At 46.0% G+C, this 24,551-nt stretch overlaps 1 long non-coding RNA gene across 2 annotated transcripts in view; it reads right to left on the bottom strand.

Moving 5' to 3' along the window:
* The window catches only part of LOC116946940 (uncharacterized), a 31,185-nt gene that overhangs the window by 3,362 nt on the left and 3,272 nt on the right, over nucleotides 1-24,551 (bottom strand). Inside the window, exons 2-4 of one of the 2 annotated variants that reach the window (XR_004403621.2) lie at nucleotides 21,992-22,066; nucleotides 20,601-20,686; nucleotides 17,627-19,005 (exon numbers count right to left, since the gene is read on the bottom strand). This is a non-coding gene — a long non-coding RNA (uncharacterized LOC116946940). Of the gene's footprint in view, nucleotides 1-17,626; nucleotides 19,006-20,600; nucleotides 20,687-21,991; nucleotides 22,067-24,551 lie in introns of those variants that run through there. The other variant, XR_012945532.1, reaches the window with a different exon arrangement.

Genomic DNA, 24,551 nt, shown 5'->3' with positions numbered 1-24,551 from the left:
GTCAAAAAGCCCCTCCCCCCCCCTCCCATCTCTGACACGACGTTGGGGGAGGCAGCCATCTATCAGTGGATTGACAAAGGGCCGTAAATCATCGTCGAGTCAACCCTTCTCCAAAGCAGACCCTCATTTGACAAATAAAAGCTTGGGTTACAGCCTTCGTCCCAGCTCATGCACAAGCCCTTGGACAACCCTGCGTCTTCGTAGACAGACTGTGTCTGTCGAACTTCTGTCGTTGCCAGACGTGCTAATCGGAGGTGCGTTATTTTATTGACTACCACAGTCTCGCATTCACATGCATTGCAGATCTTGAGACTTTGTTTTACTTACCGAATTCGATTTTTTGTTTGTTCGCTTCTTGTTATTTTTGGTTGCCGACCGCTGCCTTAGACAAATATGCAATGCAATTTCAATGTCATTGCTGTTGACCACAGCTGGGTATTTTTAATGCCTTGACATAGGGGCACATTTGCCTACACAACAGAGACGATCCTAATGGTCCCAATAAAGTTTATGCGACCAAAACAATACTGGAGAACATTTTCCTTTTTTTAAATATATACTTGTCCCGTTAAATACAGGGGCCTAGAAATCCGTAACAGATTTAATTGTATGCCTTTATATCGCAATGCAATTCGGGCCTATTGCGTTCGGGGGTTATGTTTGGCAACACCTTAGATGTTTTATTTATTCACGTTGTACAGTCGATATGCTAATTGGAATACATTGGAAAAATTGTCCACAACTCGCCGTTCTCTTTCCACTGCTGAATGGAGGCAGTTGCAACTTCAGTGTTGCATTGCAAATGAGTGCATGTGTTTTCGATTTTGTGGAACTTGTGCAGCCATTTAAATGTTTTTTTTTATTATTTAAACTCGATGTTATAATGATAACGATACAGACAAGCCTTTCACATAAGGGCCCTGCCAATGTGTATACACCACTCTGTATCAGAATCAGAATATTTATTTATACTGGAGGAAATCGACTAGCTTTCAAGCTCTTTTTTCACATACGTCCTGTAGGGGCAGGTCAAAACATTACAATAACAAACAATACAAAACACAATAGGAGTGCAAAGTATAGGAAAAGTAAACAAATGACTTAAACAATGCATACAAATGAAACTAAAGTAGTTTGGACCTTACGAGGTAAACCCTGTACCTGCACACTGCCCCGGTACGTAACGGAGCAGGTACATGGCCAAGCGATAGTGCATCCTAAACTAAAAATCAAAACTATATTTTTATTTTACCACTTAGCTCTATTTTTTTGGAAGAGACCTGGCCACAAATGATAACTCGACGAAATGGCTCATCACGTGAACATTTAAAGCAGCCAAACACTCGATACGCGCGATGTTGAGTCTAAATGTGGAGGGAAAAACACCGGTGGGCCTGGAGAAAAATCCACGGTACCACGGGGAGCGTGAAACCAACTCCAAATATACAGCAGGCGTCGGGGTTGGGATCGAACACACGACCTCCTGTGTACCAAGCGAGGTAGTTAACATCTCCTAGCCACGGCGGCACTTGTCGCAAAGCTTCAAGGTTCGAAACTAAGTGGCCACCCTGATTAACACTGCGGCCGTATCAAGCGTAACGAATGCACGCAGCCTGCCTCACGGTGTGCGTCAAATGTCTCGCGATGTCGTTCGAACACTGCGAATGCTTGCTTGGTGGTAGGACACCCCTTCCCCCCCTGACAACAACTGAATCTTGAGTCTTGGCGACGCTTTCCTGGATAAACAAGCACAGTAATATTTTTGGTTCTTTCGGTAAAGTCACGTTATTATTTTATTGTTTCCCTTCAATGTGACTTTACCGAAAGAACCAAGAATATGAATCACGGCAATCACGAAAGATTTACATCAAAATTTAAGCACAGTAATAGTCAATAATAATCATAATCTCCTCTGCGTTCTACTTTTTAGAAGCACTGAAACTATTGGCTTTGAAGTAATAGTGGTCTTGACTTGTGAATAACGTCACAGGGTCTTCCATCTCTACGGTGTGCTTTAGTAGTTCCGTACGCAGCATTGCAGGGCACTTTAACACGTAGGCTTTCGTGACCAATAAAAAAAATAGTGGTGAAATAAACTTACTCTATTTAAGACTGGAAGCTATTCTGGAAAATTGCCTGATGAAGCTGGCTGCAATCACCAGCGAAAAGTCGTACTCAAATCGTAAACGTTGTGGATTTACTCTCCAACACGCCGGTGTGCTGAAGTAGTAACGCATTGGCACGTTTTGTTTACGTGACAAACCTTACTAATTGGCTGTGTCGGGTGGTGGTGGTGGTGGGTTAACGACACATTTACATATATGCGATGTAACAAAAAAAAACCTTTATGAATTGCAGGGCAGTGATAGGAATCAAACCTTAGAATGTGCAGCACCTGATTGGTGTTACCTAGCGGTAACCTTCGTAATGTTTGTATGTTGAACTTCTTTCGCACCGTACGTAGCGAACCATGCCAATCAGGGTTGCCAATGATGCACTCGCCCCTCACTCCGTCATCCGATTAAGAGAATCACCACGATTCGGGAAGAGTCACAATCGAATTTCAGAATTATTTTGTATTCACCGCACCTCCAATTAGCGCGGTTGGCTACGTATGGTGCGAGAGAAGTTCAACATACACCGAGTTTCCACCCTCTTAATTGCGTTGTTCTCATTTGCTCAGGCCTGTTGGTGCAGTCGCCACAGAGTCCATTGTAAATAGCAAATCAGTCAATTATCGCACGCGCGATTACACGTATGCTTCGTGAGCACAAGAGTGGACTTCAATCGATTATTTTCAAACAATGTACAATAAATTATTGAATAACAGGAAACGATCGAAAGGCATTCGAAGTTGGGTTCAATATAAACATGGGAAAACAAGAGTCACGTACAAGAAGTTCACGAGACAATGCACACGGGCTCTTAATTCGTGGAGCAGTTGTTACAGATAAACCGGGAATCCAAATGATGGAGTAAAGAGACGGACAAATGGCAGGTGAGTGGAGCACTCTTTGAAAACGTAGTTCACGTGCAGGAGCCAGCATGGATCATTGCATCGCGAAACTAACGAGATGGCAACGTATTTATGTTGAACTTCTTTTGCACCATCCGTATCCAACCGTGCTAGTGGGAGGTGCAGAGGAAGGACAACAAACGAAACACAAAAAGCAGTTCACAAAAAAAATAGTTTCCAATCTAGATTTAAAAGTGCATAGCTCCAGTGGCTTCCTAATATCGGAAGGAAGAGCAGAGCGTTCCAGATGGCCACAAAGACACATGTGAAAGCGCGCGATGCAGTGACCGTCTTTGTTCGATGGCTAGCAGCCAATAGCCACTGCTGCTGCGAGGATGAACCGGAGTGTCACGTGATGGTTCATGCTCATTGTCGAGATCAGCGAGGCATTTGTGGCAAGCACCTTGTGTGTGATGAGTGCGACCTCGTGGGCAATGGCTTGGGAAAGCCTTTATCCAGCGGTGGATAGAGATCATGGCTGCTCTTTATGACAAATATAGAGATGCTTTGGCATCACTCGTTGGTTTGGAGATGTTTACAGTCATCCTTGTGGAGTTGCCTGCTTTCCAATACGACTAATATGAAATCGTATTTCAGCCCAGCAGCCCATGGGCCTTCTGAACCAATGGTTTAAGTAGACTTCCATGTGCTAATGGTTTGGAATGGAAGTAGGCTGATTGGAATGAGATATTGTTTTATTTTATGTATTTATGGACGGACAAAGGGACTTTTAAAATGACACGTGATTCAATCGCCCTCAATAAAGTAACGCATCAGTGCACGTGACAACACAACGGTACAGAGGGTACTGAGCAGCTTGGATTGAAAACAGAAGGCCGTTACGACCTCAGCAGTGAACACCGACTGAGCAAAGTAAATTGCAACCGCACACAAAATCAAGTGCAGCCGTGCGCAAAGAATATCACAAGAAAGGGTAAGTGGTGCATACAATAAATAATAAGTAAAGAAACAGCTTCTTCATCATCATGTTCTTCAGTTTAATTGAGAGTCACTCGGTATGTTTTGGACGTCCGGTGGCAAGCACACGGGGCAGGGAGTTCCAGGTTTTCGGGGCAGCGCTGGAGAAAGGCGTCGTCACCCCAGCGTCGTGTGAAAGATCCGGACGAAAATATGAATGCGGATCTTTGCGACCCATAACCCCGTGCGACAGCTCCGAAATAAGTGTTTGTTCATTTCACTTTGGTTAGCTGGTAAGAGATCGCATGCGTTGCTGGAAATGAAGGTGATATTTTCAGGCCCAAGGGAAATTTGGTATAAGATTAATCCTGCCAAACTTAGAGTCCCGAGGTCTATTGGGGTGACAGTTAATGTCAAGAGAAATATTCTCTAAAACCAAAACCAATACATTCATCCCCATGCAGCGCAATTGAATAATTGACAGCAGTCATTATACACCCAAGTTGTCACTCAAAAAAGACGAGAGAGGGAGAGAGAGAGAGAGGGAGTGAGGGCCAACGAAGAGTTAAGAAAGAACCCCAACAACGAGACCGATCCCCGTGGGTTTATTACCAAACAACAATATAGAAAATGTGGAACGGATTTTTTTCTCACCCTTACTTTATTTCTGAACAAGCGGCAAAAAAAAGCAACAACCGCAAACGCGGAGACTCCAGCACGTGTTCCCCATTAGGGCTCTCACACCGCCGTGTCTCCACGCAGCACGCAAAAAAAATAAAACTTTTGGCAGTGCAATCGTGGCTACTTGCCTCGGTGTCGCCCACTCCCGAGGCGCGTGCAGATACGGGGGCATCATTTTGGACGCTGGCAAAACGGTCTCGTGATATCGCTGCTCACCCCCCCCCCCCCAGCTATAAACGCTCTGATACGTGCATTGCCTTCGTACTGTTCGCCATTTGGCGTTCTATGGTCTGACGATGGTGAGACAAGGCCATGAATAGGGCTGTCTCTGGTGTCGGCCAATCAGTTTCAAATACAAGGCCCATGTATTATCAGAGCAATGTTTTGTTTGAATGTTCACCACAAGTCCTCTGTGTGGTTAATGCAGACTTGATTCCTTCCAAAATGTATCTATTCGGTGTTTGAATATCTTAACACTTGCTTTATTGGCAGAAAGGGTTCAACCCCATTCTTATTTGTATTATTTTAAAAAAATTGGCAAAAAGGTATATACCATTGGCATTATTTTTAAACAGTTAGCGACCCCGCCGTATGCATGTATGTTGAACGACTTTCGCACCGTACGTAGCCAACCGTGTTAATCGGAGGTTTGGTGGGGAAGACAATAGACTAAACACGAAAAGCAGTTCTAAAGAAATTCGTTCTCGATCAAGATTTAAAAGGGCATAGCTTCAGTGGCTTCCTAAATATCAGAAGGAAGAGCGCTCCAGACAGCCGCAGAAGTGCATCTAAAAGCGCGCGATGCGGTGACCACCTCTATTCAGTGGCCAGCCAAAGCCCGCTGCGAGGATGACCGGAGTGTCGCGCGATGGTTTACGCACCTTGACGAGATCGGCGAGGTATTGCGGTTCATTTACGGCAGGAACCTTGTGTGTGGTGAGTGCGACCTCGTAACGGAACCCGTCACCAACCCTCAACTGAAGTATGGTAAAATACCCGCCAAGACTCGCACGGTGTGGGGGAGGCTATCCAACGTCACGTGGATGTCTTCATTTCGTAAAAGCGCTGAACGTGAACGTACAACACGGTGTACGGATTAAAAAACAAAACACATTTGTGTTTTTGTCATGCGGTCTGTACAGCGTATGCGTGTGTGTGTGTGTGTTGTTTTTGCTATCGCTGCACATTTCTGTCAATGTAGTCATTCCCTGTTGCGCGATTGTCATAGACGCATTGTGGCAGATGTCTCGCCACAAACCCACACCAGTAATTCCAGGGGATCGCATTGAGTGATAGTTCCTGCGGTTTGCCCTGTGGTACGCATGTACGTGTGTATGTCTACTGAACTTCTTCGGCACCCTACACGTAACCAACCGCGGTATTCGGAGTTGCAGGTTGAAGGATAAAAAAAAAAACTAAATACGAAAAGCCGTTCTAAAGAAAATAGTTTAAAATCTCGATCTAAAAGTGCACAATTCACCAGGTTTAAAGCACGGTGCACTCACCATTCACTGCGCCACTGTTCACCCTTAAATTGGATATGCCACAAAAAAAATACATGATCGTTTTTTTGGGGTTTCAGTATTAATGTACAATGAAGCACAACACACAGAGATGCAGTGGCTATTAAAGCCCTTCGCCGGCAAAGGTAAAAAGTTTAAATGAGTCATTTAATAACGCAGAAATGCCAGCAAACTGAAATCTGCAAGGGATGAAAAAACCCCATTTCTGCCGATAACCAACAGACTACAGAATTTGGCGTTAATAGCCGCGTGGAAAATGTATACGCGCTCGCGCCGCGCGAATAATTGTAATGTAATTGCCCGCATCTCGTCGCTGGGTCCCACGCTCCAACGAGGGGAGTGAGTCACGGGTGGGTGAGTGAGTGGGTGGCCGCGTGCTACTCGCGAGATACAGACGTTACATTGTTGGCTCCCGCGGACATGGCAATTCCACGAAACGCCAGACGATGTAAAATCCGCGATAATCGTTTAGCAAAATATCGTCGTGTCCGTAATGGAATTGGCTGGTGCAAATTTTTCGTTTGTCCGAAGTTTCATCTCCAGACGAACTAAAATATCCGCGAAGTAACGATAACGTTCACAACTGTGATTAGAAATAATAAGTGTACATATACTGTCTTCATGTAAGTTGTTGCTTAGTAATAATGTTTAAGGAGTAATTGACGGCACGTCGATAACATGACGCCTTCACTTTCTGCCAGCGTGTGCGTTATGACCGCTGTCGATTGTAAAGTTGGAATTATTGCTATAAGTTTGGCAGAATTCTGAGTGAGTGAACTGCATCTGAATAACTATTCGGCCATATTCATGACTACAAAATTTGCTGCGGCTCAGAGCGCACAAACGAAACGACGCGGTTTTTTTTTTGCTGGTGAAATTTACATTTGCAGAGTGTCACCTGATATCGCCGTGGCTGTCACGTCGTGAGATGTAAAATATCGTGTTCGTGACAAATCGACTTCTGGCCTTTTTGCGGGTTGGGTGACCACATCGCCCTCCCGCGCTGCCTTCCGTCCGTGGGAAGTGGAAGGTGAAAAAGTTAGGGGCCCCTGTACCGCGGTTTCCGTTCTCACGCTCTGCCACCGCCTGCCACTGGCCGGTGATAACATCATCTCTCTCTCTCTCCCTCTAGGCCGCTGCCAATCGCCCCGAAGGGCGCAAGGCACGTGCCGCGTATTGACTGCCTCTGCTCCTGCTCGCACGCGCACACACGCACGCACGCGCGCGCGCGCGGGCACGTGAGTGGCCCTCTCGCTTCGAGGCGTTACTGCGAAGTCCCCATGAGCCAACGAGAGTTGCTCGCTGCGAAGGTCGGTTATCGCCCGGGCTGGCAAAAATGCTCCCAGTCTCCCGCGCTACGAGTAGAAATCTTCTGGGGAAAAACAGCGTCTGTTGTTATAGACGCAATGCCCATTTATTTGCGGTGTTCCGTAGACGTTGCATATATCACGTTAGTTACTTTTTTTCTTTTCGACAAAATGATATTTTACATGGAATATGCGATATCTTCTCCGATAAAGCTACCACAGTGAAACTGCTATCATATGTATTTGTGATCGAGAGATTACATTCGTAAAATAAAGTCATTGTTAGCAATTGTTACCTTTCAAGGTACCAATACGTACCTTTTGGGGGCAATGGCTCAACGACCACAAGTGGAGTTTACTTTTTGTGCAGTGGTGGTGCTCGTCTGATGGTACCCTCAGCAGTGCCCATTTCAAACACGGAGACACATTGGCACGAGAACACGGCCACAGAGCGATGCGGGGACACGGAGACATACAAGCGCAGAGACACGTCAACAGAAGATACACGAGCAGATACACGTCAAACAGAAGGGAAACAGACAGGAGATCGAGATGTCGCGAGATAAGACACGTAGACACACAGAGATGTGTAGCGAGATGAAACGAGAGAGATGCAGACCAGGTAGATATGAGAGAGATAATTTGGCTTTTATGTTTATTAGTTGTTATGTGTATAGGGATTTGAATGGGAGTTGACCTAATGATCCACCGCTTTTATTTCACGCATTTGTGGCGGCCCATGGATCTCCTTGGTGGCCTGATCCTTTGACTTAGTTGTACTTGTGCAATGTGAATTTTAAATTTTACATATATTTTAAGAATGTGGAATAAAAAAAATGCGGCTGCTCATTGGAAAAAAAAAACTAAAAGTGGTTAAATCAAATTAAAAGTTAACTTCTCTGTGTGGACGAATGGCCGTTGTCCGAATCGTCAGCTTACTCTGCAGGACAGCGTTTGTTTTTTCATGATTACGTGGCGACAATGAGAAATAATTATTGTAGCTTGATTTTTTTGTTGTTGCTTGTGCACCACCACAATGCAGCCATTTGATAATTATTTGCCCAATTCTTAAATGTGAACTTTTCGGTCAATAAAAATAATGTCATTCATCAGCCTATTGACCTTCCAGACTCAAGCCATCCAACAGCATTGGTTTACGTAAGACAACTCTGGACCACGTTTGACTTTATTTTTCTCACGAGCAGGAAAGGCCTGTAGTCCCATAGACTAATATATACAACTGCCACGGTGGTGAGACGTTAACTATGCAGGAGGCCGTGGGATCGATTCCGACCCTGACACCTGTATATTTTGACTTTGCGTGTCTCTTGGATTTTTCTCCGGGTCCTCTGGTTTTTCCCTTCACATTTAGAAACATGCGCTTTGGAGTATTTGGCTGCTATACATTTTCACGTGATAAGCCGCTTCGTTAGAGCTATCATTTGTGGCCAGGTCGCTCCTGAAAAAGAGCTGCATATAGCAAGTGGGCTTTACATGCTGAAATGAAACAGTTTAAAGTTTAATTCTATACCATGCATTCTAAATAGAGACATGGATGTGAGTAAATAATCATTTCTTTTGTGACACACAATACCCCACGAGAGTACACGATGCGTTTTTGTTCAATTTACAGGACGGTTCCTTTTCAATTGGTCGTCGGGTTTACGTGCAGTGGGGTGAAGTGTGGGTAATCCCATCTCTTCCAAGAATCCTTGGCGAGCTTGGAAGAGTTGGCCAAATACTCTCTATAGAGAGGCTCTCCTGGAGCTATGTCTAGTGGAGGTACATCTGACAGCAATGGCTCGAGCCAAAAAAATGCAGGGCTGCGCTTTTAACTTTTTTGTTACGGTCCCTTCCCATTTATTTACGTAACAAAATTATCATTTGGTGCATCCCCGAGTCTCAAGCATCACTGTTATAATGTAAGCACGTGCTGTGTGTGTACACAGTGTGCTTATACTCTGCTTCTATGGACCACAGCGAATATAGAGTAAACCACTGTAGTATGCGCTCCTTCAATGGAAGAATAGCAAAACCACCAAAATGTGTTTTTTTCCTGAAGCCCTCTCGTCGTGGCCATAGTAGACCTAGACATCGGCATTTAGCTCCTGAACATATTTCCGCCATCACGCGCAAGAATATAATACCCCTGCTTCAACTGCAAACATCTTGATATTATTGATATATAAACTACATGTATTTACAAACACTTGTGAAGTGCCCACATACTCGCGAGAGAGAAGAGACGGAAAGGAAGATACCCCTTAGTATTTACGGCCAACGCAGCAGATAAGCAGATCGCCGTAGGTTCACAGGGGTCAGAAAAGCAGAAGGGAAAATTAAACTGGCATCCCAAAAAAACAAAAGCCAACTGAGCAAGCGGGGGTGGCATCGCGCTGTTCGCTGCCCTCCGCAGCCACCACCGCCTCCGCCGCCACCGCCGATAGGGATTTGAGAAAGTGACTCGACTGTTGGCGTGACAAAGAATAACCTCTCAAACAGAGACTACCGCTGGAAGTGGAAGTTTATGCACGCGTGTCCCCGAATGACGCGTCCGATCTCACAAGGCTAAACTAAAATTATTAAATTTTGATTTAAAGCTTTCGTGACTGCAGGGATTCATATTCTTGGTTCTTTCGGTAAAGTCACGTAGAAGGGAAAAAAATAAAATAATACAAATATAAAACAATAAAATTCTCACGACGTTTCGACTGCAACACAAGCAACCATCATCAGGTGTAAAACGGTGTAAACCATCATCAGGTGCAAACCATCATCAGGTGTAAACCACCTGATGATGATTGCTTGTGTTGCAGTCGAAACGTGAGAATTTTATTGTTTTATATTTTTATTATTTTATTTTTTCCCTTCTACGTGACTTTACTGAAAGAACCAAGAATATAAAACTGTTAACTTTATATTTGTTTTTATTTCGCCACGTAAGGAGGCCCACTGAGCTGTAAGAGCTATTTTTCGAGAAGCGGACCTGGCTATCACAAATGATCTCTCAGCGACATGGCTTGCCAATGTGGACATTTTTTCTTGCAGCCAAATACTCTTAAACGCACGTCGACTCTACATGTGGAGGGAAAATACCGGGGGACCGAAAAAAATATCCATGCGACCACGGGAAGAATATGCAAACTCCAAATTTACAGCAGCCGTCAGGGTCGAACCCACGACCTCCTGTATACTGAACGAGGCAGTTAACAGCTCATGTTGAGCCTGAAGATGGTGCGTTGCAGGTGATCTGAAACTACCTATGTTTAACTTATTTCGCACCAAAACGTAGCCAACCGTGCTAATCGGAGCTCAACACGTTTGCCAGTTTAACACTTCGGCTTTCGCCACCAATATTTTCCATAATAGAGGTTTTTGGGTTAGATCGCGTGGATATAAATTCGTCGTTAAATCCCCCGCCACCCGACACAGCCAATTAATAAGGTTTGTCACGTAAACACAACATGCCAATTCGTTACTAGTATAGCACACCGGTGTGTTGGAGAGTAAATCCACAACATTTACCAATCTGGCTGTCAAATGACGATGCGAGTTGTAGTTACTGCGGAAACGTCGCACTCAGATGGTAAATGTTGTGTGTTTACTCTCCAACACACCGGTGTTGCTGTACTAGTAACGAATTGGCACGTTCAGTTTTACGTGACAAACCTTACGAATTGGCCGTGTCGGGTGGTGGTGGGTTTACCGACACACTTATATGTACTCGATCTAACCCCCCCCAAAAAAAAAACCTCTATTGTGGACGTTTGCCATGAACGCTGTCGGTTCCGGGGACAGCCGCTGCCCGAAACGTTGCCTCGTACACACACGGAGCAAAAACCCGGCGAGCCTCTCTCCCCCTTCGCGTCGTTTCGCGAACACGCCGTCGGTCTCTGTCGACGACGGCGGCAGCGTCGCCCGTCCTCCTGCCGTGCCCGTCGCCTCTCTATCCTTCGCCCACACCCACACCCCGTCCATCACTTCGTCGCCCGTCCTCCTGCCGTGCCCGTCGCCTCTCTATCCTTCGCCCACACCCACACCCCGTCCATCACTTCGTCGCCCGTCCTCCTGCCGTGCCCGTCGCCTCTCTATCCTTCGCACACACCCACACCCCGTCCATCACTTCGTCGCCCGTCCTCCTGCCGTGCCCGTCGCCTCTCTATCCTTCGCCCACACCCACACCCCGTCCATCACTTCGTCGCCCGTCCTCCTGCCGTGCCAGTCGCCTCTCTATCCTTCGCCCACACCCACACCCCGTCCATCACTTCGTCGCCCGTCCTCCTGCCGTGCCCGTCGCCTCTCTATCCTTCGCACACACCCACACCCCGTCCATCACTTCGTCGCCCGTCCTCCTGCCGTGCCCGTCGCCTCTCTATCCTTCGCCCACACCCACACCCCGTCCATCACTTCGTCGCCCGTCCTCCTGCCGTGCCCGTCGCCTCTCTATCCTTCGCACACACCCACACCCCGTCCATCACTTCGTCGCCCGTCCAAAGTGTACCTAGCCTGGCACAAATGCTGTGCGGCGATGTCGCCGCCACTTAGCTGTTGTTGTTGAGCACTGCCACCAAGGAGTGCGTTATTGTATATGGAGTGACATCGTAAGTTTGTATGTATGTTGAAATTCTTTCGTACTGCATGTAGCCAACCGTGTTAATCAGAAGTTGGGGGGGGGGGGGGGAGCACAACAAACTAAACACAGAAGGGAGTTTTAAAGAAATTAGTTTTCTATCTACATTTAAATGTGCATAGCTCCAGTGGCATTCTAATATCGGAGGGAAGAGTGTTCCAGACGGCCGCAGAAGCGCATTCCAAAACATCCACGGCTGCTTAACCCTCATTTATATTTTAACTTGTTATTTTGACCATCATGCTTGGTCACTTGATTTCAAGAGATTTCCCGACACGATAAAGGTCCCTGCGTCATCGCAAACAGGCAAATACATTTCCATTTCACTGTGGATACGTTCGGGTCACGTTCGCCAAAGCGCCTGTAAAGTGAAGTCCTGTCGTGCGCCTTTAAATCAGGCAAACACATGTATGGGCAGGTTGCCGTATTGCTACGGCGGCTGATGACATTGAACATTTTACGATGCCATTTGTGGTGGAGAATAATAACAATTATTACGCGTTGTTGCTTGGGGGTCTAAATTGTTAAAACTACTCCTGCAAACGCCCCGCTTTAAACAGCCGACTTGCACGTTAAGCCACATACGCAACATCTAGGTTAGAACAATACAGACAAATGCTTGCTTTGAAATCCCCGAGTGCATATCATGTCTGTGCACTCATGTGGGGCCCATGCTCGTGATCATTCAGAAGTGGCTGTGGTATGTTTCTAAGAGTTACATCAAAGCCCCGCTCGGAGAAGAGGGTTTTACTACACCTGGGAATAGAGTCGAAGGGTTTCCTGATTATCAGTGAGATAACCTCTTAGCACCGAAGGCTCTTTACTCTAGGCAGCTTCAAAAGCCGGCATTTTAACCGCAGTCGTTGCAACTCAGGGGCGTATATGGCATGTTTGTTATGATATAAGCGCAACTTACATTTTTGTTACGATTAAAAAAAATTGTTCTCGTGATACAGTTCCTTGCGATTTTTGTTAGCAATTGTTTAATCAGTTATTATTTTAACAAAAAAATCCACTGGTTCATTAATCAGAATCAGAATGTTGATTTAGACTGGAAGAATCCGATGAGCTCTCAAGCTCCTTTTTCGCTGACGTCCGGTAGGGGCACGGGGTCAGAACGTTACAACAACAAACAGTACGGAAACACGATAGCGGCGCACAGTATAGGAGAGGTGAGCAATGCAATGTTTTGATCAGGTAATGAATGATGGCCTCCCGAGATGGTGTCGTTCATCGGGGGGATTGTTTGATCTCACTTCATCGTGCTGGTCAGTGGGGGGGTTGGTGAAGTGAACGGAGGCACCGGCACAACATAGTTTTACCCGCATTAGGAATCAAACTCATGTTGTTGGGGTTTGCAGTGCAGTGCGATAACCACTGCGGAACCCGCTGCACACTTTCTTACGATCTCACTTTCGATTGGCACTCTTGGCTACGTACGGTGCGAAAGAAGCTCACTCACCCACGCACTCACCCCACTCACTCACCCACTCACTCACGGTTGGCCACGTACGGTGCGAAATAAGTTCTACATGCATACGTACACTCACCCACGCACTCACCCCACTCACTCACAATTGGCCACGTACGGTGCGAAAGAAGTTATACATGCATACGTACAACCACCCACTCACCCACTCACTCACTCACGATTGGCTACGTACGGTGCGAAATAAGTTATACATGCATACGTACACTCACCCACGCACTCACCCCACTCACTCACGGTTGGCTATGTACGGTGCTAAGGAAGCTCACTGACACACTCACTCACTCACGGTTGGCTACGTACGGTGTGAAAGAAGTGCTACATGCATACGTACACTCACCGACTCACCGACCCACTCACTCACCCACTCACGGTATGGCTACGTACGGCGAGAACAAAGTTCAGCATACGTACGTACAAAATTCAGTTTCAGTTTTTTCAGTTTCATTTGTTAGAATTTACCCTGTGAGCCATTCGGCTCTTGATTTGGGTGCAACCGCAACAAACAATAAAATTACAAGATACACCTAAAATTAAATGTACACAAATCTAAACATCACATACGTAAACAATAAAATCGTACAGAAAAAGCACCAACCGTCCATGCTGCGTACAAAAAGTGCAAACATTCTAATTTCAATGTTTGATCCCAATAACAATCATTATACAATACAGATCAAAATTTTAAGTATACATCTATACTAAATAAAACAAAAATCGGGCCAAACCAAGCCCCTCTAAAACTTACTAAAACAATGCTATCTAGACGACGTAACAGTTTTCCCAACAAATGTGATTAAAAGTTTACAATAGCGGCACACACAACACACACCACTGAACCTAGCGTCCTTCGCGAGCTGCATAAGTCAATCCGTAACAGCCGGATTAACAAGATCAGTAGCAGCGCACTATAATCAAAATACATAATCATTTCATACATCGGTCATATATAGCTATACATTCATAGCCGGCCACTCTTGCCTCACCCAGTGGCCGTGTGAGGTTCTTCGTGCGTCAGGTTTGCGTGCGTACGTCAGGCTAAGCCTCAAGTAATTTAGTTTGCGGAAGAGCTGAATGGCAAAATATACGCCCGTGAGCTAGCATAGAGACACCCTCCATACCTCTTGAAGAGTGGGCGACCTTTCCTCCTCTAGGGGGGGGGGGGAGATGATTGTATTCATGGAAGATTGGCATTTCTTTGTCTCTCCGGGAGGATACATACCAAGTTTTTGGGGTTCAAGAGTTCATCCGATAGAGTTGCCCAGCTCGCACTAAGCGACGCTGCAATCTAAGTAGCATCCCAGATGATATTAAAGGTAAACCATTATTATTTAAAATGTAATGAGGGACTAAGTTTGACCATACTTCACCACGTGTGTCTGTGGAGGTTGCTGAAGGGGTGGACCAATACTGGATAGGCATCACTTGCCGCTCATCTTAGCCAGGGCAGAAATTTCACCGCGAGGTGACTGGGTTCAACGCGTCATCACGCAGCGGGTTGACACAGAGAGAGGGCAGCACTTTAAAAAAAAAAAAATGAAAAACAGAGATCCAATAAACAACACGGAACTCGGTGCGCACGCGACTTTAGTCAACATCGAACCGTTGTTTCAAGAGATCACCCAAACTCGTGAACGCCGTGATGCGCGATGCATCGCTACGCGCCCGTGAGTCGCGTGTCGATGCCGGATGCACGCGCGCGAGATTTTTTTTTCATCTGCGCGTGCGCGCGTAGCGTATATTGAATAAATAGTGACTGCGCTGTGAAGTACTCCTCAAGTACTCTCAGATAAGGGGTTAAGCCGCGGGGGTCACGTTTGCCTTTCGGCTTCCTGCTTTCGCGGACCGCACGCGCGTGCGAGCGTGCGAGCGAGCGAACGGGCCGCACACTCTGTAGATGGGGGCCGCCTGCGCTGTTTGGGCGACCCTATTACCGCTGTCACGCTGCAACAATGCCGCCACGCTTACCCTGTCCCGCGCGCGCATCCCATATGCCTCGCGGTGCCCCACCCTGGGACAGTTTATCGCCGCCGAAGGTCGCGGGCGCCTCGATCGCAATGTTTTGTTGTTGTCGTGTTTGTTTGACCCCCCCCCCGCCCGCCCGCCCCTCGCCCTCCAATCCCCCGAGTTGACCCAGGCAGGGCATGACCCCCTTTTGCGAAAGGACCGAATGGCGAACTCTTTCCTCCTTCTCCATCTACCCCCCCCGCCACCATCTCACTCAATCCCTTCCCTCTCTGTCGCCCCACCCCCGCGCAGTAAATTTGCGGCTTCTTTCAGGGTTTGGCGAGCTCTCTGGCGAGGGGAGGTCACGCGTCCACTGCTTGGCAGAGTTACGGTACGATGCCAGGTGTTATCTGGAAGCAAAAGGGGTTTATTCATTATTGCCACTTGCATAGACCGGCTTAATAAGGGTCGAACACGTTCGAGTTTAGGGCATTGCCTTACCGATTTAAATACCACTATCTCTCTCTCTGACTTAGAATACTGCATTGTTATATATGGTCCGTTCTCCTCTATGGATGTGAAAGCCGGACAATTACAAAGGACATTACAAAACAAGCTAGAAGCAACAGACATGTGCTTTTTAAGGATGTCAAAAAGTTAATGGACAGACATAGATAAACAACATGAATGTATCACGGAGAGCAGTTGGGCACACAACCAGAACATTAATGAGAATTATTAGGGAAAGGCGGAGAGTTATATTTCTTGGACATGTAATGAGAAAACCGGAGACTGACTTTAATATTTCGACGGGGAAAGTTATAGTTACAATAGGAATCTGGGGAAGACGGCGAGTTAAATTACGCGAGCAATTTTAACAATTGGATGCAACAGGGAGGAGCATCGGATGGAAAGATTTTGAGTAAATATCATTCGCAGGGCTCAATGGAATAAATGCCATGATAGCCAACGTCTTTGAGAAAGGCCACAGAGAGAGAGAGAACGCCAGTTTGACAAATGAAGGTATTATAATCTTAGTTCTTTCGGTAAAGTCACGTTGAAGGGAAACAATTAAATAAAAAAATATATAAAAACAATAAAAAATCTCACGACGTTTCGACCATAACACAAATGGTCGTCTTCAGAATTTTTTTATTGTTTTATATATATTTTATTCTTTTATTGTTTCCCTTCAACGTGACTTTACCGAAAGAACTAAGAATATGAATTACTGCAGTCACGAAAGCTTTAAATCAAATGAAGGTATTATTTGTTTTGAGGGACAACTGGGAAACAAATCAAAGAATATGCACCTCGGGTAGTTATAATTGTAAGAACACAAATTGATTAGATATAACGACACAGTCGTCCTGTTATTTGGAGTAAATATTCCTGCGTATGCGTAGGATCACACGACCTAATTTCTTGAGAACTGCTTTTGGTGTCTAGCTTGTTGCCATTCCCCCGCACCTTTAAACAGAACTGTCGGTTACTTACGGTGCATAAAGATGTTCGACGTACATACATTTATGTGACCACTCTGCTTTCATCCCACACGAAGCCAAACGTTCATTAAAGGAATTGGCCAAACATCCCTGCTTAAATATAAAAAAAAATTCAGCTTTCCTGGATACATCGTATTATTGCAGTAATGTGGAGTGGGAACGCAATGTTTATCACGTGACAGGACACTACAAACCCTGCTGCCACCGACGTGAGTTCGATCACAGCTAACGGTCCATTCTATTTGGGATTTACAAAGCGCCCTTTCCAGGGAGTTCTAAAATGCAAGCCGGCCAGTGGCAAGTGGCGTCTGAAATCAATTCTGAAGGCCCTCTCACCCCCCCCCCCGTGCCCCCGCTCTGCATCCTGCCGACCACTACGGTGAAATATGGTCAAACAACCCTCATGGCTAAAGTAGCAGGGGGAGGCCTTCATCCAGCGTGGTTCTTCGGCTGCTCGCCGGGCAGCATTGGCTTCCGGTCGCCGAACGCGTGCGTCCTAAGGTGGCGCTTGTTGCACACACAAAGTGCTTGGCACACGGGAGCCACGACAGCTCGCCGACGTCGGCAAGGAGCATTGGACCATCACGAGAACCACGGTCGTCATCCTCGCAGCAGGGGTGTGTAGTGTGGGTTCACGTGGAGATAATGCAGAGTGGGTTCATGATGAGATAATATAGAGTGGGGAATACAGAGTGGGTTCACGTGGAGATAATACAGAGGCGGAGGGGAATATAGAGTGGGGAATAGAGAGTGGGTTCACGTAGAGATAATGCAAAGTGGGTTTACAAGGAGATAATACAGAGTGGGTTCACGTGGAGATAATACAGAGTGGAGGGAATATAGAGTGGGAAATACAGAGTGGGTTCACGTGAAGATAATGCAGAGTGGGTTCACAATGAGATAATGCAGAGTGGGTTCACAAGGAGATAATACAAAGTGGGTTCACGTGGAGATAATGCAGAGTGGGTTCACGTGGAGAGAATACAGAGTGGGGAATGGAGAGTGGGTTCACAAGGAGATAATACAGAGTGGGTTCACGTGGAGAGAATACAGAGTGGGGAATGGAGAGTGGGTTCACAAGGAGATAATACAGAGTGGGTTCATGTGGAGGGAATATAGAGTGGGGAATAGAGAGTGGGTTCACGTGGAGATAATACAGAGTGGGTTCACGTGGAGAGAATACAGAGTGGGGAATAGAGAGTGGGTTCACGTGGATATAATACAGAGTGGGTTCACAAGGAGATAATACAGAGTGGGTTCACGTGGAGGGAATATAGAGTGGGGAATAGAGAGTGGGTTCACGTGGAGATAATACAGAGTGGGTTCACGGGTTCACGTGGAGATAATACAGAGTGGGTTCACGTAGAGATAATGCAGAGTAGGTTCACAAGGAGATAATGCAGAGTGGGTTCACAAGGAGATAATACAGAGTGGGTTCATAGCGAGAAAATAGGGAATGGGTTGACAAGGAGAGACGTCTAATTGGACCAATTCGTAGAAGGCAGGAAGAGATCTGTCGTAGGCATATTGTCAGAGGGATGAGGGCTTGCTACACAAGGATGAATGCTGGGGGAAATTGCCATGAAGTAGAACTACAGGAAGCCGCGTGGTGACTTCAAGCGAGGCAGCAGGTGCCCCCGTACGATGCAATTAACACGAGGCTCAAGATTGGAGATGGTGGCGGCAAACTTTAATCAAGAGTCACCACCGAGGTAAATCAAGAAGAACAGGGTGTGAGCTGGCGATTACCTTGCTGACCTCGTCAAGGAGCGTAAATCATCGCGAGATCTCCGATCTTCATCCCCGCAGCTGCAGCGGCGGCGACGTTTGGCTGCTCGCCATCGAGCAAAGATGCGCTTCTGCGCCCGTCTGGAACGCTCTTCCCTTCCGATGTTAGGAAGCCACTGGAGCTATATATTGAAATTGTATTTCTTTAGAACTGCTTTTTGCGTGTAGTTTGTTGTCCTTCCTCCGCACCTCCGATTAGCACTGTTGACGGCGTACGGTGCAAAAGAAGTTCAACATACATACGTGCAATGTCTGCAACTCATTATAATGTACGATTAAAATCACACTGCACAATCGCTCGGCACATAACACGACACTTATAATCACACCAAATAGTTGAGATCTCTGCACTTGTTTGTATACACACACGTATATATTATACATTCATTTTTTGGCTCTGGCTCAGACAGATCGCGAGCTCACTGGGCGCCCGGCCAGTAATGGAGAGGAGGGTGGTGTTGTTTGTTGCGGTGGTGATGTTTTCAGACTTTGTTTACATCATGGGGGCCGTCACGGCTTGACCAAAGCCTTTACCACCTCCCAGATCCCCCGAGCAATCAGCACGCAGCGGTTTTTGTTCGTTAGGGGGCTGTGAATAACTCGAGTATTGCGGTGGGGTAGGGGGCAGGAGGGTGGGGGGGTTAGGCCACGCAAGGCGGCGGTGTCGTGGGGAGGAATGATGCATAACCGAGCATTACCTCTGCCCGACCACGGCCTTGAGCTAAGTGAAGTTAACCGTCTGTAACTCTGCACGTTTACGTGCCTCTAAAGGCGTGGTTTTAAAACAAAAAAAGTGCCTTTCTAAATATGTGTATTTCTATATATATCGATGCGTAGTGTATACGTTCGTCCGAACTCACAAGCGCGCACGCGGTGTAAATATGCAGGGTTTTTCTTTGTTGCGTAGAAAATGAGTGGAAGTCGTGAACCCCCTTTTGTGTGTGTGTGTTTGTTTTTTTTGTGCGTGGGTTGTCAGGCGCCTTGTCCCCAATAGCTCGGCGATGGAATGGGCCACACGTCTTCAAGAAGGATCCCTTCATTAAAAAAAAATTGTCTTGAGACTCGGTGAGGCTTTCTCGGGATCGAGAATGGCTACGTTATCATCAGTTCGAACGTCAACACCCTCCTTGTTATGCCTCGGCTTCAAAAGTAATTCTGGTCGTAAAAATGTATCCGTTGCATTATACCTACCCACTGCTACGTTGTCAATTGGTAGAATCAGTTACTTTAAATAAGTGAACAGTTAATTTGCTCTTTCGGTAGATAAATGTGTTCTTCTATGCATTCATGTATATATTTTTCAGGCTAACTTGAACGGAGAGATCCAGTGAACTCCGAAATTCTGCTTATGGAGAAATAAAGTCAACTCTTTGAGTGGGAATATATATATATATTTTAGCTAATGAGTCATTGTGGGTCATAGTAAACTTAGGCATAATTTGGGCCACTGCTTCCAAACAATTGGCGATTCTTACGAACGATGGATAATGCATCCGTGTTTTTTTTAGCATCCACCTCTTACTAACTATTGTAGGAATAATCGTATATGAAGCAAATGGCACTCCAGTAAACCCTGAATATTCGCGGGTGGTACGTTCCTGGGGAACGGCGCGTATATTACATCTGCGAATATGAATACTCGAAGCTCACGAGGAAAAAATAGGGGGCAGGGGCATAGACATGTTTTTAAACACACTGCCACTTGGAGAAACATGCAAACTCCAAATATGCAAGCGTCAGGGTCTGGATCGAACCCACGACCTCCTCTATACTAGGCAACTGAGTTAACATCTCACCCCTATGATGCATATTAATGACAAGTTTTGAGGCCACGAACGGTGCTGGTTTTGTGGTGAGCACCCTGGCCACGAGTATGAAGAACCTTCAGAAAAAAATGGAGAGAAAATTCCCGAAAATTATTCTGTGGGCGAAATAGAGAATTATGATAATTGTATGATAGTTATGATAATTATCATAAAGTTATCATAATTTGTTTCCAGCTCCAATATTAAAATTAAATGTGTAATAGAAGAAAATGCTTGCTCTGTGCGTGCCTGTTTTTTTAAAAATTCCATTATCCTTTCACCTCTTGTGATAAGCATGAGTTTGACTTGTCATTGTGGAACTTGCTTTTACATTTTTGTGGTCCTTTTCGCAATTTTATTTATATTATGGTGTTACCATAACGTCATCAAACACAGTCTCCATTTAGAACTCAAATAGCACAGTGCGTCACTTTAAGGTGTTCGAGAACGGCCTGTGAAATGCTTCTGATGTTCGTTTGTTGAAGTAACATCGTGTTTGTTTTATTTACATATACTGGGTGGAGCGCTATTCCCGATGCCCAGTCACAGGCAATTGTTCATCACTTCGCAGTAAAACCAACAAACATCAATTCTCCAGAAATGGAATTTCACCAAAGACTCGCTACTCTTCAGAACGTATTTATTCATAGGTGGCTGAAATCATGAACCCACGACCTCCTGTATACCAGGCGATGTAGTTAACATCTCCTAGCCACCGTGGTGATAAGAGAGAGACACGCAAACTCCAAATGTACAGCAGGCGTCAGGGTCGGGATCGAACTCACGACCTCCTGTACACCAGACGATGTAGTTAACATCTCGCCACCGCAACCCCTCCCGCCCCCAGCCAAAGCAGAAATACGAAGGAACATTCTGATTCAATCGCCGTTAAGATGGCCAAACTGACCGCGACGGAGCTTCGTGGACGAAAAACAAAACGCACGGCGCGAGTGGCGGTCGGCGGAGTTTCTGGGAAAACTCGCGTGTCACGCTTCGAGCTCCGAGAACGCAAAGACAACAACAAAAGCAACAAAATTAAGTCGCCTATGTTGTGTGTTGCGCTTCGAGCTCCGAGCTCGTGAAAATGTTTTAGGCCATCACCAGCTGCGACATTGTCCCTCGTTATTATAATGATTCAAAATGTGCGCGTACGTACAAGCCCCAACACGTTGTAACTGCTGGGAGGTCTGGCGCGTTATTATATATTTTTTTTATTATTATTTCCGTGAGGTTGTTTGCGGCGTGTGGGGTAATTGTTGAGTGTACGGCCGAACAAAAGATTGCCGGGGCCTTGGGACAGCAGTATGGGTTTCTGTGTTCCGTGCCCACCCATTCAACTAAAAACGACGTACAATGCAATAGAATTAAATATGGCACAGTACCGCAGTGTTTGTGAATCAAGGCCCTGTCTTGCCCTTTCTTGGAAATCGCCCGCACAGCATGAACGTGCCTTGTAGCTGAAATTATAAAAGAACAAAAATATAATTATTGTTAGAATTGAACAATGTCTTGTTTAGCTAACAAAGGATATCCGCTGGTGCTGTGAACACTTCCTAATAACATCCTGCCAGGCGAGTGAATTGTTAGTCTCCAAATATTCTCTCCAAAACGAGAAATGATGTTCCAAGGCAATTATGGACACAATCGAAGAAGGAGCGAACAAAAAGCATGAAATGTATCAATACAATGGCAACGTTGCCAAATCTTTATTAACAAATGTTATTGTTGCCGTTAGAATAATGAATACGGTCTGCTGCAAATAACTTAAAGGAGAGAAACAATTTTGGTGCGCATAAGTCCACAGTTGCAATACGAATGACCTTAACTTATCCATGAAAACCCTCACTGACCTTTAAATAATCCTATGTAGGAGGGTCCTGCATTGGGATGTTTGGCCTATTTTCATTAGCGGATGTTTTTTTTTGCTATGTGTGGGAGGAAACCGGAGCACCCAGAATGAACCCATGCATGTGCGAGATAAAAACTCAACCTGCTTGCAGTACTGCCATCTCTCGGTCACCTTGGGGCCCGAGTGGCGTTTGGGGCGTTTAACAACTATGTGTGTCTGTGTGTGCGTGCGAGATCCACCATGAATTGTCTCCACATTGCTGGATGACATACAAGCGTACTCAACAGTGCCTGCCCCTTATTTGTATAGCCAAGAAATCCTGACTGAGTTTCGGGAACGTATTTATTTTTCATGAGAATCCGTGTGTGTGTGTGTGTTAGGCCCAATACCTTGTGGATTTTTTTTTCGTTCTAGATACTTTTGAATGTAAGATGAAACTGAAAGCATCCCCAAAGCAAACCCACCACATCATTCACGGCAAGAACACTCCGGGTGTTAGAGAGATTTTTGGTCCTAAATCGGGCCTGTGGTATCCAAGCAAATAGAGTGCATGGCTCGAGGATGGTTTCTCTTTTAGTTTTGATTCAGACGCTGGAGAACGCCCCCCCCCCCCCCCGAGCCCCTCGGCGTGACGTCTCTCGCCTCTTTGTCTCTCTTGCACTCGCTACTCTCCTTTGTCGACGTTTCTTCTCTCTACCCTCTCTTGGGAGACGTGCAAACATTTTCTTTTTGACGGAGCAATGTGCAATTTTATTCAGACACTGTGCTTTTCTTGCTGCGGTCTGGGAATGGGTTTGTTTTTGTTGCTGCTGCCATGCCCAAGCTTGCATTTGATGTTTAAAAAAAATCGACAGGAATTGATATACTTCTGCAATATATACCCATATTTTATTTTTTTAATTTTTTAGTGGCTTGCTTGTGCATCCTATGCGTCGCAACACCTATCGGTTTTTTGTGTTCTTTGTTGTTTGTAACTTTGTAACCCGCCCCTACTAGACATCTGTGAAAAAAGAGCTTCACAGCTCATCGGATTGCTCCAGGAATAAATACAGATTCTGATTCTGGGATGCTGCCGCGATGTGACGGTCAGCGCACTGGACCCTGCAGCCCAGAGGCCGCCGGTTCGGCTCAATCTCCCGGCGTGACAGTTTTAATCCCCCTCCTACGCCTCTGTCCACCCAGCGATATGAATGGGTTCAGCACAGGCAGTCGATCGGCAGGTCACGCGCAGTGGGGTAAAGTGTGGACACTCTCACCTTTCCAAGACGCCTGGCCAGCATGGAGGAGTAGGCCAAAATATGCTTTAGAGGGGGTAATCTCTAGAACTCCCCCTGCTGAGAGAGGCCATTCCACCAACAGTGGCGTGAACGCGTTATTTCAGGGCTGCACCCTGGACCACGTTCATTCCCTCTCTCACAACCGTAGCCTCCATCTCTCTAAGAAGGCTTCCGAGCCGCGCGTCTTCTTCCACCGGTGAAATCAAATATGACTCACGCTTAGGGGGTTTTGCCGCGCCCTGTGGCAAGGCTAATGGGACTGTAACGGGATGCCAGGGAGCAATCCTAAACATCGCCCTCCCAGACGGCTTGGCAGTGACTCACAAAAAGAACGCTCGCAGTCGCACGTTCTGACCCATGAAACGTGAACGCCTCGAGAATGCTGTTGAGAGGCATGAGAGGTGACCCGCAACACAAATCAAACAACCGCGTGCATCGTTCCTCCCTTTGTTGTCTCTTCGATGAGCTCAGCCTTTGCTCATTCCGCGTCTCTCTCTCTTCCCTCGTAAGGCTCGATCAGCGACGAAGGCCATGTGGCTCACAGGTAAGTTTTGGTGTTTGCGTATTATGGTAAAAATAATTTATAATAGTAAAAAACAATAGGAAGACTTTCATGTTGGTATAATGCGAGGCATTTCTTAAATCATGCAGTTTAAAACAGTAAGATGTAAGCATATATTAAGGGTGCATCGATTAATCGATTGATATTGATTTTCCACTGCATTATTCACGCATTCAACTTCGTATGTAAGAATATTATTTGTTATGTATATGTTTTATGCCACAGTTTCATATCATCCCTGCAGGCGCTTTAGG

This window comes from Petromyzon marinus, chromosome 28 (assembly GCF_048934315.1).
Source record: "Petromyzon marinus isolate PM22_M1 ecotype Great Lakes invasive population chromosome 28, UKy_Petmar_22M1.pri1.0, whole genome shotgun sequence".
Classification (NCBI taxonomy): domain Eukaryota; kingdom Metazoa; phylum Chordata; class Hyperoartia; order Petromyzontiformes; family Petromyzontidae; genus Petromyzon; species Petromyzon marinus.
Note: the sequence above shows the minus strand (reverse complement) of the source record. Positions and strands in the feature narration are given on the sequence as shown.